The following is a 23,216-nucleotide window of genomic DNA, read 5'->3' as shown; positions in this document are numbered from 1 at the left end:
TGGAGATAATATAATACCTATTGTAGTATTCATTATAGATATTATAAATATGGTCAAAGAGCTTCATGTATGTTAAAAGCTTAGGTTTTTATTTGTTCCTTGAGCAGCATGTGCTTATGATGATAGTAATGGCTGTTATTTACATTGCTGTGCTTAATTTCTGTTGTACAGCACAGTGACACAGTTGTACATATATTCTTTTTTATATTCTTTACCACTATGGTTTATCACAGGATATTGAATACAGTTACCTGTGCTATACAGTAGGACCTTGTTGTTTATCCATCCTGTATATAATAGTTTGCATCTGCTAATCCCAAACTCCCAGTCCTTCCCTCCCCGACTCCCCTCCCCCTTGGCAACCACATGTCTATTCTCTATATCTGTGAGTCTGTTTCTGTTTTGTAGATATGTTCATTTGTGTCACATTTAGATTCTACATATAAGTGATATCATATGATATTTGTCTTTCTCTATCTGACTTACTTCCCTTAGTATGATAATCTCTAGGTCCATCCATGCTGCTGCAAATGGCAATAATGGATGTTATTTATTGAATGCTTATTATATGCAAGTCACTGTACAAAGTGCTTAAGATATATTATCTCCTATCTTCTCAGCGATCCAATAATACTGTTATCTTTCCTGTTTTATGGTGAGTAAACTGAGGCTCAGAGAGGGAGGTCGTAGGAGGCCTGGGTGAAGAGATTATTCCTTGCATTTCTAGGATTTACTTAACAATTTGTTCTTCACCAGAGGAGGTTTGAGTAGCTCAGTGGCAAAATGAGACAGTGAACAGAAAAGGGTTTTAGATTCAGACCTGTATTTGAGTGCTGATTTCAACACTTACTAACTCGGCAAATTCCTGAAACCCTTTCACCTCCAGTTCCTCATTTGTAAAGCATGGCTAATAACAGACACCTCCTGGGGTTGGTGCAAGATAACACGTGTAAAGAACCTGGTATGTGATAAGCTCTAGATAAAAATTCTCCAGTGCTTCCCTCTAGAGTAGCTCAAGTGCATCTGGTTCTAAAGCCCTGGAATAACTCAGGAAGTCAGATGCGGGTGCAGGCCAGCTCCTCCTTATCTGGTAGATATGTAACAGGATGACAGGATCCACATAGAGGCTCAGATCCATAGGACCAGAGGTGGATCCCTGTGGGTCCAAGACCCCTATGTGATGTATACACATGGATATTCCAATGGAATAAGTCTAGGAGCCTGACCACGCTGGACGTGGCCTCGAAGACAACTTATAATCACTGAATTTTGACATTGTACACCAGTCAATTAAGATGTGCCAACTTAGCAGGAGACTTTCCTGGCATCCATCCAATGAGCCACATGCCAGAATGTTCTAGTGGCTCTCGCATTAATATGTATTTCTGTGTGTCATTTTTGATTGCTCTAATCAGACTTGAAATGAATCCAAGAGGTTTCTACAACTCTGAGACATTAATTCCTCAGTGCCCCCTCCCTCCAGGCTCGGTCTGAAGGCTTAATTCGGCTCTCTTATCTCTCTAGGTATGTGGAGACCAAAGCCAAGGGGCTGTTTTCCTGCGGGAATTTACACTGATTCGAAGAGAGAGCCTTCATGAAGATTTCCTGTCTGACCTCTTGAATAGTCACAAAACTGAAGACCCGGTACAGTGCCTCTTCTATTTATTCTTAGAAACACAGAAGTTCAGTTGCTAATTCTGCCTTGTGGTGGTGGTTGGTTTTAGCAAATCTGAAGAGGTTTGGATGGTATTTTCTCATATCTATTAGCAGGGGAGGGAAGCAGAGTGATAGGGCAGTGGACAGACTGTATCGGGCAACTTTCTAACTTTTCCTGTGTCTGGTGACCTTCAAACATTTTACTCGAGTGGTAAAGTTTGTTTGGGGCAGCATGTGGAGAATTCACATTAAAATAACTGATGTTTTGCCAGCGAGTCTGAACGTGAAATGGTAATAATTTAAATGAGTGAAGAAAAAAGGAGATTTATATGTAAAGCCCAAATTGTTGTATGGGTCAGTGGAAACGCCACCATCTTCCAATCCTGGCTTCTTTGTGGATATTTTTACTTCGAAGTATTAGTCGTATTTATTTTATGAAAGTTTGTTTCTCTGGTTGTGGTTTTAGAAGAAAAATGAAAGTCTAGAAAATGAGCTCTCAAATGAAAACAAGTAGTAGAGTTGGAGATGTCAAGATATAGATCCCGCTCTACTTGCAAATCAAGCTGTGATTTGTAATTTGTACTTGGTGTGAGAATTGGATGGATAATTTCTAAAAGTTCTAAGTGTGGCTCTTCGTGGTGATGACCTTGTACTCAGAAGTACATTGAAATTAGAGGATGCTGTATGCACAGCAAACCAGTGGATTCCTTGTCCAGTCGTAAAATGGTAGGATCCCAGGAAATAATGCCTTAGAATACCTCCAAAGCAAATACACCTCCTCTACCCTGCCTTCTTACAGCCCTCTCTCAAGAAGGTGTTTTGGCATCTTTATCTCATAAACTTCTCTTCCAGACACTGAGTAAATTAGCTCTCTCAGTAGCCACTCACAGGCTACTTCTTACTGTTTTTGTCATTTCCACCTTCTCTATGATGGACGTTCACATCCTTTTCAGAGCTTGTGCCCCAGCTGTTACCAGCCAGGGTTCTTGGCCTCCTTAATCAATAGAAATTGATCAGAGGCCAGATAAGAAATTTAGGCAAGGCTATACTGGGGCCCCTGCTGCAGCAGAGGGAAGTGAGAACAAGCAACAGGCTCCCTTGCTAGCTTGCTCGCTGAGGGTGGGGCCAGCTGGTTCCTTATATGGGGTAGGGGGTTTGTCCAGGGGTTGGGCCAGAGGCGTGGCTTAGGTGGTTTCCCCACCCCTTAGGTGGTGTTGAGTGCAGGGGGCATGCGCAGTACCTTGCTTTTGCTCCCTACCCCCTGCTTTTGCTCCAGGCTCTTCAGAAGTGGCAGCTGAGATTTTTGGTCTCTTTGTATCTCATTGTCCAGAATTTGCCCCAAGTGCACAAGTACTCAGTTATTTTCAGTCCCTTATAGTTTCTTTGTATTTTGTTGCTTGAGGAGGCTTTTGTCCAGGTGCAAGCACTGCAGCAAAGGGTCCCAGGTCCCAGCCTATCTGACAGCGTCCGTGGGTAGGAGCGGTATTGAAGTTTCCCAAGGGCGCTATAATTAATTTTCAAATGCTTCTTATAATATATATTATATATATAATATACATATTATATATACATATTATATATATTTTATATATATATGTTTTAAGCTCTGAAAATGCAGAGACTGCCTTTTAAACTTTCATTGTTTGCTCAAGGCAGTTTTGGTGATTCACTAATGGGACACACACATTGCCACTGAAGTTTTATTACTTCTTAAGTGAATTCACGGTATCTTGTAATTATATTTTAATTTTGTCCCGTTTGATGTTATTCAGTATCTGAAGTAGGTTAGCTCATTTTGGATTTGGTTTATGCAAAGTCCTGGAAGTGCTGCTATGAGATACTATATGCAAACTTCATGAGCTAGTCTAATTATTACATAATTTATACCATAAAGGAAATTGAATAATATGAACTAATTATGAACATAATGGAATTATCAAAGTGGTGCCACTAAAAATAATTTTTGTCACCTGGCAAGCATTGAAGGGTGTTGCGAACATTATTATTACAAAGTATTACATTGATTTACATCATGATAAAAATTGCATGCTGGGCTTCCCTGCTAGTGCAGTGGTTAAGCATCCGCCTGCCAATGCAGGGGACACGGGTTCGAGCCCTGGTCTGGGAAGATCCCACATGTTGCGGAGCAACTAAGCCCATGCACCACAACTACTGAGCCTGGCTCTAGAGCCCGCAAGCTGCAACTACTGAGCCTGCATGATGCAACTACTGAAGCCCACACACCTAGAGCCCGTGCTCCGCAACAAGAGAAGCCACCACGATGAGAAGTCCGCGCAACGAAGAGTAGCCCCTGCTCGCAGCAACTAGAGAAAGCCTGTGCGCAGCAACGAAGACCCAATGCAGCCAAAAATAATAAATAAATAAACTTGTTAAAAATAAAACAAAAAACCTGCATGCTGCCGAATTTTCTCAAACTTACTGAGGTCGTAAGTAATTGAGTGGGTGGAAGCATTTAAGCCGAAAGAGAAATTACCGACCAACACAGAGAGTCAGACCTGGAGCTGTACAAGAAAATGTGAGGGAAAAGGAAAGAACAAAGCTTCCTGAATACCAGAAGGTAGTTCAGCCTTCTAATAAGTTTATGACATTCTAACAGTTTCTTTGGAGGGTGTGTCTCTCTATCTGAGAACTTCATTTGGCCCACAGGCTATAAAACTTTTAAAGTGTCACTTTATTTTCCAAAGAGACATGAAAAGATGAATCACCATAATCTCTGTGTTTGTCTAAAGGAAAGAGTTCAAACATGAGTTGTTACTTGTATTCAGAGCCAGAAAAGTGAAATTCCTTTTGTGCCTCTTTTGTGTGTTTCTGCTACATTGGGAGGAAGCAGAATGGTAGAGTCATGAACAAGAAAATTTCCTGGTATGGGTCACAAAAACCACTTCACAAAGGCAGGTGAGTGAGAGAGGAAAAATGGTTGCGCAACATTATCTGTACAGTTGTACAGGCTTTCACGTAGATCCTCCCTAGTAGCCCAATGACATTTATGCACATATTTTACCTCCTTACCAGATTAGTAGCTCTGTTCCTTGAGGCCAGGATCCATGTAGATTCTCACCCCCTTAGCATCTTACCCTGCTCTTGCATATGATAAATGCTTAGTTGTGTTAAGTGTCTGTTGATGGAAGAAGCCCACCATGACTATTCTCTATTGCCCTATGGTTAACATTTTTATATTGAAAACACTTACAGGATTCTATCACAGACTATGCATGAAAAGAGTCTTATAAATGAAAATCCTTCTAAATACAAAGTGATTATTGCTAAAATGGTATGAAAGACTTCAGTTTTTAATGAGGTGATAAACCGTTTGGGATTATTTTACATATGGTCCTTTCAAGCCAGGGTATGTGAATTTGGGGATGTTTGCCTACTAGAAATTTATAGTTGTGGAAGTAACAAATTTATCCCCAATATGTCTAACATTTTGGACAGAGGTAGCATTAACTGTGGGAAACACCTTGTCATACTTCTGGGTAAAATTATTGCCATCCTCTTTTTAGGTGTTTACTTTTTCTTTGCTCATATTCTTTCTTTATCCTTTCAAATAACTTTTGAAAACCAGAACAGCCTTACTTACAACTTGTTTGTGGAACTCTTTCACCTAAAAGCTTAATTTTGGGGGGTCATTTTTGACCTTTAAATGTCACTTCCTCAACTCCTCCTCAGCTAGGGTTTTTCGGCATGAATTGACTTTGACATTGCATTAGAAAAACTTTTTAGTTTTCAGTTTTTCTGCAGGGCAGAAATAGAGACACAGATGTAGAGCACAAAAGTATGGACCCTAAGGGGGGAAAATGGTGGGGGGGGTGTGTGATGAATTGGGAGATTGGGATTGACATATATACACTAATATGCATAAAATGGATAACCAATAAGAACCTGTTGTATAAAAAAATAAATAAAATAAAATTCAAAAATTCAAAAAAAAAGATAATTTGTTTATGACCTCACAGTTGGGAAGATTCTCTTAAGACGTAAAAAGCCCAACCTGTAAAGGAAAATATTGATGCTTTAAATTACATTAAAATTTAATATATCATTAAACATTTAATGTCTAAAAACTTCAAAAAGTAAAAAGTAAAAAGATAAGATACAAGCTGGAAGACATTTTTTGCAATGTATATAACTGGCAAAAAATAATATCTATAATATATAAAGAACTCCTAGAAATTATATTTAAAAAGACAAACAGTCCAGTGGGGAAAAAAACCCAAAAGTCATCAGAAAGAGACATGGTTAGCTAATACTCATTAAAGGTATGTTCAATCTTACTAATCATCAGGGATTTACAATGTAAAATAACAAGGACATGGCATTTGATGCCCATCAGATTGGCAAAAAATTAAAAGAACTGACAAAGGCAGTGTCAGTGAGGAAGAAGTAATTAGAAATACTCCTGTTTTGCTGTTGGGGTATAAATTGGTCTAACTACTTTAAAGAGTAACTTTCCAATGTCTCTAAAGTTGAATATGAGCATGTGCTACATCTCACCAATTTCCCTTTAGGAATCTACCCTGGAGAAACACTTACACATATGTTTAATGCAGTGTTGAATGTTATAGCCTAAAGTTGATAGAAAATCTTAAATATCCATCTGAAGGTAAATGGATAAATAACTTGTGGTTTATTCTTATAATAAAATGCTATCAAAGCAATTCAAATGGATAACTAGATTGACATGCATTAGTATAAATATCAAAAATATAATGTTGAGGGGGAAGATGATACCATTGTGTAATATGATACCATTTATATCAATTTTAATATCACATAACTATTTATTAGATATTATTTAGAGAAAATGTTTATATATAAAAGCAGAGGTGGAAAAATATGCTGCAACCTTGTAATGTTGGTTGCCCTCTGGACAGAGAGAAAAGAAGGGGAATTGGATTGGGAAGGTGTGCATTGTTCACTTTAAGTTTATAATATCTATAATATTTTATTTAAAAACATATGGTGAATGGTAATATATGTTTAAATGGCTAGTGGTTTACAGAACAGTTTACTTTATTATTCATTTCAGTTTTTATGGTTCAAGTGTCTTTAAATACATGCATAATAAAACTTTCAGGATAATATTTGGCAAGTAATCAGCACAAAATAAATGCTGTTTTTATTAGCAATGGTTGAACTGACAAATCTTTGAGGCATAAAATGACAAACCTCAGTGCCCAAGATTTAATATATACACTATTCACATTTTTGCCTCACAATATAATTAAGGAGTAGTCAAATGTAGGACAACAGACCATAAGATCATGGGGCCTCCTATCAGTTCATGAACTGCAACTCTGGTAAATAATGTCAAGATGATGAATCTCAGTATTTAAGGAGAGGGACTACTTTTTCACACTTGACCTTTGGAATTAACTGAAAAAACCATTATCATTTAAGAAAAAAATTTTTTTTCTATATCCAGTTCTAATTTACTTACAGCTTATACAGTTCCTAGCTGCTGAGATGTCCTCCATTTGCTAGGATTCTGTCGTTAACTCCAAACAACAAATAGATAACAAGATTAATTATCTAAAAGGCACCGAAAGTAATAAAATGTGAAACACTAAAAATCCTAACTCCCATGCCAGCAGATTTTTAAGATCAAACAACCTCTCAAATAAAAAACATAATTCTCTTTAAAAATTTTAACATCAGTTAGAAATACATAAATAACACATGTGAATTTTAGGACTCTTTTTGAGCACATTTTCAGGTTTCATACTGTAAGGTCCTTCTCCAAAAAACTTTGCCAGAATGGTGAAATTTCAATATTTAATAAACTATTCTAGGCATGAATTCAACTTTATTCCTCTAAGCTAGTATTCAAATTCCTGAGGTAGTCTCCACTTATAGTTATCCTAAAGTAAACTAGCACACTTTGAAATAAATATCAAATATCTCTAGTAAAAGTTATAAATGTGAGGAGTTGACTATTTGCTGCTTAACTTTGGAACTTTCCTAATAAGCTTAAACTAACTCTATGGGCTGTGATTTAAATTACACCTCAGAAAATCACTTTGGGCACCAAAGAATAATTTATTGCTTCCTTAATATAAAGAGCTAATGTATCTCATGGAAAGACAAATCACTTTCGAAGGAGTTCCTTAGTTGTTTATAAGGTAGTGCTCAAACTATTAGCCCGTGTGATGAGTTTAAATGCCTATCTTTAATACGCCATTTATGACTTAGTTTTGCATGGAGGTCCATCAGTAGTTGAAGGCAACTAGAGAGGAATGGTTACTGACTCCTCTGGCAGCTGGACAAGGTCATTTGGCCAGATATCTGCATAGAGAGGTGCTGAGAACTTTCTGAGAGGTTAGAGGACAGCCTAATGGAATCATGTGACTAAGAGTCCAAATTCTTTCACCGGAATTTAAGAAAATATGAGAGGATATGTGGGTTGTGAGTAGGGGCAAGATGTCCCTTTGATGTAGCACATCGTCTTAGAGGTTATTTTTAAATTTTTCTAATATGGAGAGATGTGGGATTTTTTTAGAGTAGATTCTATTTCAGGGTAGGTAGAAATGTAGGCTTTTAAACAGATTTTAATTAGGTTGGACAATTGAAGCAAAACATTAAAACAACATTATTTACTAGCATGGTATTATTGATTAGATGTAGTCTCTAAATGTTGATTTTAAAATTCCGTATACCATTTTGCTTTTGTTAATAGTAATTTTTAGGTAAGAAGAATAATGTCATATTTTTGTTTAAAAAGCTAAAAATAGAACTATATAGAACTACTATATGACCCAGCAATTCCACTCCTGGGTATATATTCGAAAAAAACAAAAACACTACTTCAAAAAGATACATTCACCCCAATGTTCATTGCAGCACTATTTACAATAGCCAAGACATGGAAGCAACCTAAATGTCCATCAACAGATGAATGGATAAAGAAGATGTGGTATATATATACAATGGCATACTACTCAGCCATAAAAAAGAATGAAATTTTGCCATTTGCAGCAATGTGGACAGACTTGAAGGGCATTATGCTAAGTGAAATAAGTCAGACAGAGAAAGACAAATACTGTGTGATATCACTAATATGTGGAATCTAAAAAGTACAACAAACTACTGAACATAAAAAAGAAGCAGACTCACAGATATAAAGAACAAACTAGTGGCTACCAATGGGGAGAGGGAAGGAGGGGGGACAATATAGGGGTAGGGAATTAAGAGGTACAAACTATTAGGTATAAAATAAGCTATAAGGATATATTGTACAACATGTGGGATATAGCCAATATTTTAGAATAACTATAAATGGAGTAAAACTTTTAAAAATTGTGAATCCCTATATTGTACACCTGTAGCTTATATAATATTGTACAGCAACTATACTTCAATTAAAAAAACAGCATAATTACTCAGTGAAAAGTTTTGAAAAGGGACACATTTTAGTTTTCTTTTGTGTTATCTTATTTGATTTTAACTTGATGTTTACAAACAGGAGAATGACTACTAAAAGAAGGAATAAAGGTCTGTATTACTTAAGTATATATATGTAACTTTTGCTAAAAGAAAATATCATTATCTACAATTAAATTGTTTTACCAAAACTAAAAATGTGGAATTTGATGTACAAGTGTCGCTTATAGAGACAAAACTTGAGGAGTGGTTGTTTTTTTGGGTTGAGGCTTTATTTCCAACTGGCTGTGAGACTTCAGGCAAGTCATGTACTTTCTGAACCTTGTTTTCCTGACATTTATTTTATTTACTTATTTTTTACTGAAGTATAGTTGATTACAATGTTGTGTTAATTACTGCTGTATGGCAAACTGATTCAGCTATTATACATATATATGTTCTTTTTTATATTCTTTTCCATTATGGTTTATCAGAGGATATTGAATATAGTTCTCTGTGCCATACAGTAGAACCTTGTTGTTTATCCATTCTGTATATAGAAGCTTACATCTGCTGACCCCAACCTCCCACTCCATCCCTCCCTTAATTCCCTCCCCCTTGGCAACCACCAGTCTGTTCTCTATGTCCATGATTATGTTTCCGTTTCATAGATAGGTTCATTTGTGTCATATTTTAGGTTCCACATATAAGTGATATCATATGGTATTTGTCATTCTCTTTCTGACTTACTTCACTTAGTATGATAATCTCTGGTTGTATCCACGTTGCTGCAAATGGCATTATTTAGTTCTTCATGACCTTTAAAATAAACATGTTCTGAATGATTCTGCAGCCTTGGATACTGTGTTTCAAATTAGATATTTAATGGAAACTTCAAATTCCTTACAGTTGCTGTTTGATGAACCTCTTTTGATCTCTACTCAAGTCATTTTTTATGCCAAAACCAATTATGTGTTTCTGGAGTCCGGTCTTCCCACCTCCAGTAGACTCGCTTTCCTTCCAATTCTTCACAAACAACTGGCTGCCATTCATTCTCCATGTACCTTTAACAACATAATATTCCTAAAGCTCCACTTTGCCCTTCACACAATGTGTACTTGTATGTCAAAGCTAATTATCTCTTTTGGGAAAGTCAAGCTCCTCAAACACAGTTTAATGTCAAAACCCCTTAGTGTGGCCCCTGCTTAACTCTAACCTTGTCTCTGATGACATCCACTTAGATTTTCTTCACTCCAGCTTGTTCAGACCACACTTTGTTCCTGTATCAAATGATCAGTTCAGTGTTTTGCTCACAGGGCATCTTTTACCTAGAATGTCCTCCTCCGCTTTTCACTAGACCTTCCTTTATTAACCCAACCCTACTCTCCCCCTCTCCAGGAAGCATTCCCTCTGAACTCTCCTATAGCACTCACTGTCCTAGCTCATGGAACCAGCCAGTGCCCCGCCTTCTCAGGCTGCCCAAAGGACCCTATACAGATGTGGAGAGTCCTTGGTTCAAGCTTCAGGGCAGCCCACTACTAGACTCTTAATCTGCAGGGATGATCTGCCAAGAGGGGAGTCTGAGTGCAAGTCTGGGAAAAGAAGCAGGAAATCATGAGATCTCAGAGATTAGGTTATGGTGGAGGAACTAAGAAGGGACGAGGGGAAAAAGGGAAGTGAGGGTTTGGCCAGAAGTGCAGTGGGGCACAAGGGAGTCAAAAAATCAGACTAGGAATTAATTCTGGGATCCTGTTCCAAGAACGTTGTCCATTTGTTGTAGCATCTCTCCTACTCTGCGTCCTCATTTATCTTTTCATACATACAGACCATCTGCCCTGGAAATCTTTCAGGCAAGGAGTATGTTTTACATTACTTTGCCCAGCACACAGAATAGAATTTTAAGCAGAGTAACAATGACATAATAACAATGAAAATATCAATAACTGCAGTAATGAGGATACCACCTATCATTTATTGTCTTCCTCTTCTGCACCAGGTGCTGCCTAAGGCACTTTGCATACATATCTCATTAATCCTAGGAAGAGGGTGATCCCTACCCACCCCCAACAGATGAAGAAATGAAAAAGCAAAGGAATTTAGCCAAGGTTGCAAAACTGATCTGTTACTTAAATGATCATAAAACACTGTACATATGAAGAATACTGATTCATCTCAGCACCTACTATACTCAACACACTAGTCCAGGTGCTACCAGGAGATATAAAGATAAGTTGAACTGTCCTGGCTCTCTAGGGGTTTAGAATATTGACATTTTAATTCTGTTGAAATGTTTTGTTTTTAGATAAACTCACCAGAGTAATGGCAGAATGCTTAGATTATAGGTATCATTTTAGGATACCTCATCCTTTTAATAAGAAAGTCTTCAGAAATAGCACTTGATTTATTTTTTTAAAGGTTGAACCTGATTATACATATATGAAGCAGATTCAAAGGAGCTGCTGAAAATACAGCATTTCAGGTGGACTGTATTTTATTGTCGTTTGCAGTTAGATTCCCACATAGAGTTGTGGCTTTGCATACTCCATTGCCCTTCAATGGGTTTGAGTGTGGATTATGTATGTTCAAATGGCTGCTTGCCTCCAGTTTGAAAGTACAATTTAGTAGACCACTTACCACTGTTGGTTAGTATTCCAAGTTTCTATGGGGACTATTGATCTTCATGTATTACACAGGCCCCAAAGTATGAATTAGTGAGTGTATGGAGAATATATGCAGGAGGCTAAGCTAAATAAGTTGCTGAAAACTATGGTGTCCTGTGCTGAACTCCAATTTGGTATAATTCTTATGAAGAGCAAAAAAACTTGGCTTTAGCTTTTCAAGTACTCTACCTTCTTGGCACCTCAAAATGTATGACCCTCATGGGAATATGGCCAAAAGGTTGTGTCATTTAGTAGCAAATTTACTGTATGTGACTGAAAGCTCCCCAAATAGAGATATTTGCTTCTCTCTTATGTAAGAGAAGTTTTCTAGAGAGAGAAATTTGAGATCCATTATGATCAAAGGTACTAGGGACCCAGGCTCATTCTATTTTTCTCCTAAATCCTTCTAGCCTCTGACTCCCATTGTGTTGGATACGTTGTGATGCTAAATGGCTGCCAGAGCTCCTGCCATTACGCTCATTCTAGGCAATGAGAGGGAGGATGGGACAAACAATAAGGTGCTAATGAAGAAAAAGGCATAAACCAGCGGGCTCACAAGGGCTTTCCCAGAAGCTGCCACTTACTATTTCCTTTAATAGCTCACTGGTAAGGGCTTAGTTACACAGCCATGCCTAGGTGCAGGGGAATCTGAGCCATGCAGTCTTTACACGGTGCAGCCATGTTTTAAGGAAGTTTAAGGAAGAAGGGACAATAAATTCTGAAGTGAGCAGCTAAGATTTTCACCCACAGTGAGATACTAGGTGAAACAATAATTGTAATAAAATTACCACGGTTTGCATACTGAATGCGAAATTCATTTCCCAGTGGCTTTTGCATTTTGGAGGATGATTAAATCGTTTTGGCATTAGTGGTGATGGTTGCACAAAATACTAAGAACCACTGAACTATATACTTTAAAATGGTGAATTTTGTAGTACATGCGTTACAACTCAATTACAAAAATTTGTAGTCTATAAGTTTCAATCTAAAAGGAGAGGACACAGATGTAAAAATCTATATTTCCCAGAATGTAAGGAGGGTAGCTCAAAAGAGAGAGCAAAGGCTATCACAGCATGTCTCAGTGGTTCTCTTTTCTGTAAGGACAGCTGCCTCCCACACCAGGACTCTGCCTGATGCTGGAGTGGAAGGAAAATGCAGGATAACTGGCTGAACTGTGGAGCATTTGGTGCTGATGGTGATGGCTATGAGTATAGCGACAGCAAACGTTTATCATCTCTCAGATACTGGCTATATTTGTTATGTATATGAGAATCATAATAGCAAACATTTTAGATAATACCAAGATAATCTTATGAGAAAACTGAGGCCCCTGTTGGTTAACTAATTTGCCAAGGTCACACCCTTTGTATGGAGTAGAGCCTTGTTTCAGATCCAGTGGTCTGGGTCCATGGTCCATCCTCTTAACTGCTACACTACACTGAAAGGCTTTCTCTTGCTGTCAAAAATGAGCTCTCTGATTTGGAGGAAGAAGTCATCATCTTTTACGGATTTTGTGATTTTTATAATATAAAAATTATATGTGATGATAGTTATTCAAGTGATTTTATGAAGGAGGACTGGACGGCATCTGTCTCAGGATTGCCTTATTCATTTTCATACTAAAATGCTCTCCTGGAGTAATTAGGAACGTGAGATCAATTATCAAGCCACATGTGCATGCGCACGCGTGCGCGCGCGTGCACACACACACACACACACACACAGCTGAGGAAGGTGACCTGCTATGCGAGCCTTGCTTTTAATTAGATATTTAAAGCACATACTTCCTTTATCAAACCTCACCTGATACAATAAGACAAATTTCTTTCACTTTTTTCTTCCAGATGATCCGTTATGGTCCTGGTAAGTGCATGGCTTGCTTTTGACAGGCATAGCATCTTCTTTTAAAATTGAAGTTGTTTGCAGTTTTCTGACCATTTAGGGTACAGATGTTTATTGTACTCTTATTGCTATAATTAAACAATACACGTGAATCTGAAGATTTATTTTTTCACATTTATTTTTCAAGGCAGTTCAAAGCTTGGGCAGTCCTACCTTGGAGCAGAAATATTCTCTTTCAAAATGTATGTACATGGAGCTCTTTTGTATGTAATCAGGGTACATGGATGGGCTGAACACATCAAAACTTGGGGAAATTTACATATTCGTAGAAGTATAACTTTGACTGAGTGTTTTCTTTAGATGGGTGCTGCCTTATGCTATGAATAGTGGATGTTTTTGTATTTATGGCATATCTGTTTCCATACCATCATTTGACTTATTCTGTGACTATCTTAGGGCAAACATTAGGACAAAAATTGTTCAGATATCTTAATTTCAAAACCAAAAATCACATATAGGGACATATGATCTCAACAGAGATATAATAAAAGGATGGTTTTAATGGAAAGACAGTAAGACTCTACCTGGCTTCTTTAAGGAATATCCATTATCTCCAAAGAAATAGAATGGTTCTGGCACATTTTTAAAAGTATTTCAGAATTTATAATTGTGCCTACTCAAATACAGACGTGGTGCGTATAAATGTGAGTCCCACACTCAGGTGTGCAAAGGAGTGACTTCGGTTCTTTTTGTAATCAAATTTAATTTTTCTCACACCACTCTGTTTGGTCTGATGCAGGAAGTTAATTTAGTCCCTTGCAGGTAAATTTAGTCCAAGTTAGTAATCTGGGTGCACAATTGTTTGTCTGTTGTATGCGCACTCATCCCCATCATCTGAGAAGCATGTATAAATAACACCACAGAGAAGAGGCGAAAGGTGCATGGTATATGGTTCTAACCTGGCCTCTCACTCAAGATGTTACCCATCCCACCGGTTCTCGGCATAGATGGGGTTTATGGCCACTCAAAAGAAAACTTGTGGTGGAGGGAAAGGCAGCCTGGACCTCCTGCCAGTGCTGACTGAGCTCTGGGTCCTTGCTACTACCTCCCTGCCCAGGAGCAGCCTCACCCATCACATTCCCGGTGGGAACTGTCCAGGTCTTGTCCATCTGACTAAGCATTATCAACGATAAACATTCTGGCAGACAGGCCACCATTTTCTCTTTCTCTGATAATCCCTGAGTCCCTCTGGAATCCATAGGATATGTTAGATGCTACTCTAGAGCCAAGTGAAACCAGAGTTGAGGGTGTGGACACGTGAGTTGCCTCTTTCATTCCTCGATCTGCACGTCATACCACCATTTCTACTCTGGCCACCAGGGTGACATGAGGACTTTTCTCGGATGCCTGACATCCCCTTCCTCTGAGACAAAGTGGGCAACGTCTTTTCTTCTATAAGATCCCCACACTTAAAGTAGGGGTACGTGCTGCCCTTTTTCCCAAGCAAGACCCTTTCTGGTGGGTGAGAAGGGCATCCAATTTCCAGACTTGTCTCACTGTCTTGAATTCTCTCCATACTCTACCTCCTCAGCTTCCATAGAAGGGTCTCATCATGTGGAGGTAGTTAGGAGAAGGATGCATGGGGAAAAAATGGTACACTAGGTCACATCTACTATCAAATATTAGATTTTTAACCTGAACTTCAGCATTTGAATTTAGAACTCAGGAATTCAACATCTTTGTTCTGTCGTGGTCTGATACTCTTTTACATGGGATTAATGGCGACCTCCATATCTTGTGGAGCAAATGAAAAAAATCAGTTAATATCTCAAATGATTATTCCACTGCACTAACTTATGTGCAACATTCCGTAAATTATATAAAAATGAATTAGCCAGGTTGTATTTACAGATTGGGTGATTTAGGGCATAATTTCATTGTTCCAGTTGAGTTTTGAAGATTCTTGTACTGCTAAACTCTCTACTATTTTGAATTTGCACTGTGGAATTAAATTTTATAGTTCTAATGAGCACAAGGTAATTAAATACCATGACTAGGGAAAAAAACATTTTAACTGTGATTTAAAATAAGAGATATTGTTTTACAGATAGGATTTGGAATCAGAATAAACTTGCCCTGTTGCCTTGTTCCCCAGTGTTGTCTAAAAGAGGGAGAGATTATTTCATCATTCAACAAATAATTCCTAAATGTAAAAAATGCTGACAGAAGTGACAAGCATTTGATTTTCTTTGAATGAATTCCAAAGTTCATTCCACTGCATACATTTCTTGTTCTCCAAATAACTGCTCCGAAAAAAAAATTAAAGTCTGATAGCAACTTTGGTCTAAAAGAGTTATGCACATTAAATTTGATGCCTATGAGCTCTACCCATGGTACCAAAGAAGGCATAGGGATCTTATCTTTTAACTCCTGGAAGAAGAAACTAATTTAAACAAGTTCCAGACTGGTGGGTATGGTGAAGGTGATGTCAATTTTGTTCATTTATGTAGGATTTTTCAAGGATTTCCTACACAGAACCTTTACAAGGACTTTTTAATCCTTACCTACCAATATCAAAATATTTCATTGGTAGTCAAACAGCACAGAGCCTAAGAGCATAATCTTCCTATTTGTCAGGATCAGAGAAGGAAGATTCCTACTTTTACTTTGCTTAGTATCTTGGGAATTTCATAACAGCAAATGCCTGGTCCTGACCAACTATGGTGCTTAGGCAGTCTTTAGTAACTGAGCAGTCACCAGAGACAGACTCAACCTACTTAATAACAAGCTGTTTCAATGTAGGAATGCCAGTGAATTGGCCAGCATTTCCACAACCTATCTAGAGAAGAAAGAAAATAGGAGGCAACACTGTTATTCTTTGAAAGTTATTCCTTGAAAAAGCATCCATATATGTAAAAATCACATACTGAATAGCCTGGACTATCCAGAACATGGTCAAAAATCAGAAAATAAGTAAAATGGATGTCCTAAAAATAGTTATAGTTGACTCACAAAGGCCCCTTGGTCTCTTGTTTTGAGTGTATTATTCTAACTTTGTGTTTGATTTTAAGTGGATTAATTGGTGTGGTTGTCAGATTTTAAAGTAACCTACATGTTCCCTAACTCCTGGTGTTTATGGCCTTGTATAATTCCTTTCCCTTGAATTTGGGCAGGACCAGTGACTTGCTTCTGACTAGTAGAACATGGCAAAAGTGATAGGATGTTATTCCTGTGATTATGTTACATAAGATTCCATCTTGCTAGAAGACTTACTTGAGAGTCTTGCTCTCCTTCTTGCTGGCTTTGAAGAAACCAGCCATCATGAGTCCTATAGACAGAGGAAATGAATTCTGCTAACAACCTGTAAGCCCAGAAGTGGACCCTTCCCCAAATGAGCCACCAGATGAGAAGCCAACCCAGACTGGTACTTTGCAGCCTTGCAGAGGACCCAACTAAGCCATACCCAGACCTCTGACCCACAGAAACTGTGAGATAATGAATGTGTATTGTTTTCAGCCTTTAAGTTTGTGGTAGTTGTTACACAGCATAGCAAGCTAACACAATTTGTTTCTTAAGCTATAAAAGAGAGGTATTGCTACATGAAACAGGTTTTGATTGCAACAAGGGAGGAGACAACTGACAGGTAACAAAACAAAAGATATGAAAACATAAAAGATACGAGATACAAGAACAAAAGATATGAGCTCAAAAATATCACATAGCTGTCTGAACCAAGTTAGCTCAGAAACCAGTAGCCTTATACACCAGAATAATCTCTGAAGGCATAACTGAACAGTAAATGGTATTCATAGTTATCACTCTGAATCCACAAGAAGAGGGTATATCATGCAAAATATATTCTGTGCAAGAAGATAGAGGTCTATGTAATAAAAGTCATGAAAAAATTTCATAATCATTGATGTAGCATTGCATATGTTTGCCCACAGATCTTGGAATTATTTGAGAATTTGATATTTATTCTAGGATTAATTCAAAGAGATCATAAAATAAATGTTTATTATCAGAGTTACATATGCCTTTCTCACAATGTGATATGTCAGAATGCTTATAGAATCTGAAGTGAGAATTTTAAGTTATGAATAAATACTTGAGCTAAAAATTCAAGTATCACTTGTCCATGTAACCTGTGGACAGTTTGGCCTCTGTTTCTGAGCAGGAAAGGTACCTGGAATTGGAAGCAATGAAGAAAGGCTGATATGGTGGTGGGCTGTAGGTTGGTTTTTCCTTTGGCTTGCACGGTACAGGAGGGAGAGAGTTGCCTTGGTCTATGGAAGAGCTAGTAAGAGAAACAACAACCACCATCTGTTTCTTATTAAAAAGACCCAAAGTTCAAGCATATTTTTATAACCATGCCATAAATCTGCTTGAGGTGATTTTTTCATAGTCTTCTCTGCATCCCATGAGATTTGGAGTAGGAAGGGGTCATGTGAGTAAATATTGGAAATGCTCTGGATTCTGCAGATAATGAAGCCCTGTAATCTAGTTCCAGCTCAAACACCTACTAGTCATGTCACCTGAGATTTAGTTTTAGCAGTTGTAAAATGGGGATAATATTCTCTACCATAGAAGTAGACTATGCACCATCAACCCCTTTGACAGACTGTTTGTAGAACAATTTTGTTGCAATATTTTTTGTGAATGGTGCTGTTAAAAAAAAAAAAAAGCAGCTGTCAAACATGTTTATAAAGTCCATAAGATGAGGAGTTTTGAGAAGGATCCCTTTATATAGTTTGGATGTGGGATCCCATTTCAGTTTACAAAGCACTTTTCATTGCAGCCAGTTGTTTGATCTTCTTGGTCATTCTGGGAAATAGGTATTATCATCACATCAAGTCAGCAGTGTCTCCTATTGCTATGTAGTACACACATACAAACACACACACACACACACACACACACACACACACACACACACAATTATTGATTATTGAAGGATGGAGTTGCCCAGTGTCCCATAACTGGTGAATGGTGAAATCAGGACTGAGGGCAAAGACTTTTGACTAGATCCCACGTCTAACTCTGGAATATTTTGACGGAAATCACTTAATTATAAGCAGCAGTAGTCATCTCTTGAGAGCAAAGATGCTTCTGAACCACCATGCTGCCTTTTCATCAGCAACTGTTATGTCATGTTCTGAGTTACTGACTCACGTTTGGAGTGATGAGCAATTCAACCTCAGGCCTAACTGCTTTCTGTCCATGCAGAGTTCTAGGTAAACAGGAAGCCCTTGTCATCAGCCTGTTTCTAGTAACTCCTCTAAGTGGAGTCCATTCCTCATAGAAGATGGTAAAAACATGGCTTTTCTCCTTGTCCCTGGAACCCTGAAGCTAATTAACTCACGTTTAAAGTATTGATACTCTGTGAAAAACTATATTAGATCTAATCAAAGAACTAAAGTTGAAATACAACCTGCCCATGCATTCATGTTGGGGATTATTTATTCTTTAAGTTATTTATTTAGTGATGTAAAGGGTTTAAATATCTAAATATAATAATAATAAATAAAAGAATAAGCTTGCCCAAAAATGTATATAACATGGTCTCTGTTTTGGATCAAAAGTAAAGGAAAAGAAAAAGAAATTTAAATATGTGTATGCATTTATAGGAGCATAGAGAAACATGAAAGAAACAGCTAGATTATTTGGTTTCTCAAGTGTATGAGAAAAGTTAGAATTTATTAACTTTTTAAAGTATATCTGGAGTTTTTTCACTTGTAGCAAGGATCAAATAATAATTTTGTAATTTAAAATTATCCAGTAAGTATAGCAATAGGAAAGAAGGAAGGAAGGAAGGAAAATGAACAATCATTCTCACAGCTGAGAGGGACTTCATTTGCTAACTCATAGATATAATTTATCTTGTTTGTCATTATGAAAGAAATAAGAATATATTGTATATAATTAGGCAGTGTATTTATCCTATGCTTCAATAAATGTTTTAAAATGTCATTTATACATTCTCTGTGATATCTATTGCTTATGTTACAGAAATTTAAGAATTTGAGACTATGGTGGATACTGTAGAGTGTATAAAATGTATGATAAAAAAAACCATTCATCATTGCAGCTAGGTGCAGGGGAGCACAGGATGAACAAACTGTGATCCCGAACTTGAAAAATAAGAAAGACCTAGGAGAGCTCACAGCCTGTTTAATAGTGATGATAAGTGGTTGGCATTCCTACTACCTTCTCTGGCTCCCCTACCCCCATCCCATGTAAAGTCTCTAATATGTTACTTGGCTACTGAAGTCAGAGCATCCTTCAGGTGTCCTCTTAACCGCAGGTTAAGCATCATTAGGAATTGGTTGGCATTGGTGCCAGCATCATTAGGTGCCAGCAGGTGCCAGCATCATTAGGAATTGGTTGGCATTGGTGCCAGCATCATTAGGTGCCAGCAGGTGCCAGCATCATTAGGAATTGGTTGGCATTGGTACTTAACACTTCTTAGGAAATTGAAGCCTATGAAGTCTTTCCATTTGGCTTGCCAGTTTTGTTTTCTCATTGGTCCATGAAAATATGAACTACACTGGTGACCTTAGATGAGACGTTGTTGTCTGGGAACATGGTAACTATCTTCCAAATAGCTGTCATGTAGAAGATGAATTTGACTTTTACTGTATAAGAAAGGGGACAAATGGGTAAAAATCAATGGAGGACAACTTATAGAAATTTTTTTTTTTGCTTTTATTTATTAATTTTAAATTGAAGTATAGTTGGTTTACAATGCTGTGTGCTTTTATTTTATTATTATTTTTTTTATCATAGAGACTTTTAAGACTTATTTTTAAGGGAAACTAGTGCAGGAATTAGAACTGTCCCATGAGGTGTAGTGAATACTTTGTTGCCAAAGCTATTCTGAAGGATTCAGGGATATTGTAGAGGTGATTCATGGGTTAACCCTCCTTGGTGCTTTCACTGTGTCTTATACATACCTTTTATGATTTCTTTATTTCATTGTTTTGTAGTTATTTGTTTATCTGTTTACTCACCTGTTTACATGATGATGATTAATTCATTGGACACTGTTATGAGCCAGGCAGCCCTAAATCTTGTTAGCATGTTTCTTTTTCATTCAATATTCACGATAAGAATTTGAAGCAGAAATGAACATTGTCTGACATGTGAGGAAACTGAGGTGTAGGAAGATTAAGTAACTTGCTTAGCTCACTATGTTAGCAAGTTTGGGCCCTTTACCCCTGCACAGTACAGCTTCCCAAGGCAATTAGTGGCTGAGTGATGCTTGGATGAGAATGATAATAGGCTTGAGTAAGTGGGAAAAGCTGTATCTTAAGTAAATCATTTCTATTTCTCACCAGCTAATTGGAGACAGGCATTAAGAGGAAGGAATTAGTTCCGCTCCAGACTTGCCAGGCTCAACTGTGTATTACCTCCACCAGAGGTGGGGGAGTGGTAGGCACAAGAGCATTGTTCTAAGGGAGATCATAGAGGAAATTGCTCTTCAAATGGCTGTGAATAGCTATATTGAAATTTTATGTGCTGTAATTTCATTAGCTTTCAAAGCATATTTAGTAGGTAAATTTTGCCGTTGTAATTTGCAAAGCAACAAAGTTCCCAGTTGCTCTATAGGAGGCTAGGAGATGTCTAAGATTTTTCTCAAGATAACCGCCAGCCAAATATAAATCTTTATATGGAGCCAGATCCTGTGAACCTAAGGAGTCTTTATACTACTCCAGAGGGCAAGATTGAAGGCCTTTCCCCCCCAATTTTATTTTAAAAAATTAATTTAAAAGTTAGGGATATGATATAGTTTGAAATATGTATGCCCTTCTCATTCTCTGTGCCCATTGGTTCCCCTACTGTACAGAGTAAAAGCCTCATAGGAAATATTTTCTCTTAGGAATTAACTCTTTAAGTTCCCAGAATTATACACGGCTTCTACTCTATTACAGAACTGTTTGGAAGGTACGGAATTTTTTTAATACTTCTCAAATTCCTTCTTTTATGCAGCCCAGTTTTGTGGACTTTTCAACTCTGGGAGAACTGCCCTTTGAAAAGTTTTGTACTCTCTATCAACTATTATTCAATAAATCATTTTCAACAAGTAAGTCAAATAAGCATATTAGTCTATGTGTTGCATTTAAACAGCCCTGTTAAACTGGCTGCATTTTGGCAGGGTGCCCAATTAAAGGTTGTCATAATGAATCTATCTAGAGCAGGAATGCGCTGGGTCAGGTTTCAAATGAAATGTATGTTTTTGTAGAAGTAACCTCTGAGGGGATCCAGCCCTGCAAATTGCATAGTGTGATACAATAGTCACAGAAGCTCAGAAATTTACGGGAATGAATAGACTCCGAACTATGTCATATATTAATCAAAATGGTTTAGTGTCAGCTCTTGCTTTTAAATTCCAGTGAATAAGAAGACAGCTTATTTTCGTAAGGATATCGTGATGTGTGTGTGTATTTTAAGTGCGATGTTATGTGAATGAGTTACGCTTGTCTAACCAACTCCTTTTAATCCTTGACCATTTAAATGGAAAATCCATCTAAGCTGACTTTATTCCATGGAAGTCACTTTTCAGTGGGGGAGATTAGGAGCTGTCATTGTGACCAGCACACTCTAGTACTTTAAACAGAGGGCTGTTATTATGCTTGTCTGAATTTTATCCTTTATTTTGTTAATTAGAGTGACTATTTCAACCAGATTTCAAGCCAGGCTTTTATTGATTGTCCTTGAACAGGGAGAGAATTCAGCTATTTACATAAGAATTAATTTCTGGCCCTGAGTCTAAACGACAGGCTTCTCCGGATTTGAACCCATTAAATAAATCATGGGGGTCCTGCTGAAGAATTACAATTGTTCTTTGAAATTTGACCAAAAGAATTTTTATTGTGTGTTAATTTTTTTGAATAAATTTATTTTATTCGGTTTAAAACCCATCTCTTTGGTTTAACAAACTGTGCCTTCTCATCAGTGTTCATGGCAAGACTGGAAAGAACAGTTCTGACCACCTACCACACGGTGGCGCTATGTCTTTGCCATTCCAGAGTACTGGTGGGTTTTGCTCGGACCCACCCGTAGGGCAAATGAGCTTACTCATTTTTCTTATTAACCTGCCTGCAGGTGTCAAAACAATCCAAATTTCCACATGAAATCTGGGATGATGTTACAAATAAGCAGATGAAAATTATCCTCTTATAATCGTTTTTACAGTGGTAAAGGGAACAGGAGAGGACTCCAAAAGAAATATTTTGGTCATATATTTCTGCTGGAAGATGCCAGTTGGGGAGTGGGTTCCGTGAGGAATGCTTATGAACAGGCCTTGATATTTTGCCTGGGCGGCTGCCTGCCAGACAGTCATCTGGCCTGACAGATGGGGGTGAGGGGGAAAAGAAGTTAGCTTGTGTGCTTGTCCCTCCCTCCCATGCACTCTCAGAAAATTACTAGTAGGAGCTTCCGTTGAGTATGCCTCAGGTCTCCCCACCCAAGGGGCTGAGGAGGACAGGCCTGCTTTTACGAGGAGGCCCAGACACCATGGCTTGGAGATTGGTGGTTCCTCTGGCAACAGAGAACACACCCATACTAGGCCTCGGTTTTCCTCAATCCCTGGAGGCACAAACCTCAGTCAGGGAGTCTAGCAGACTGAGCCCACAGTCTGGAGAAAGTGACCTGTTACCTGGGACCAGAGAGAGGCCT

General features: G+C 37.9%; 1 protein-coding gene across 1 annotated transcript in view; it reads left to right on the top strand.

Moving 5' to 3' along the window:
* The first annotated feature begins 1,567 nt into the window (after positions 1-1,567).
* Positions 1,568-23,216, top strand: part of ADAMTSL1 (ADAMTS like 1) — a 755,395-nt gene continuing 733,746 nt past the window's right edge. The window contains exon 1 of the mRNA XM_059924671.1: positions 1,568-1,644. The gene's annotated coding sequence lies outside the window, so the exon portion shown is untranslated. The remainder of the gene's footprint in view (positions 1,645-23,216) is intronic.

Source organism: Balaenoptera ricei, chromosome 6, assembly GCF_028023285.1.
Source record: "Balaenoptera ricei isolate mBalRic1 chromosome 6, mBalRic1.hap2, whole genome shotgun sequence".
NCBI classification, from domain to species: Eukaryota; Metazoa; Chordata; class Mammalia; order Artiodactyla; family Balaenopteridae; genus Balaenoptera; species Balaenoptera ricei.
This window is presented reverse-complemented; position numbering and strand designations above follow the sequence as displayed.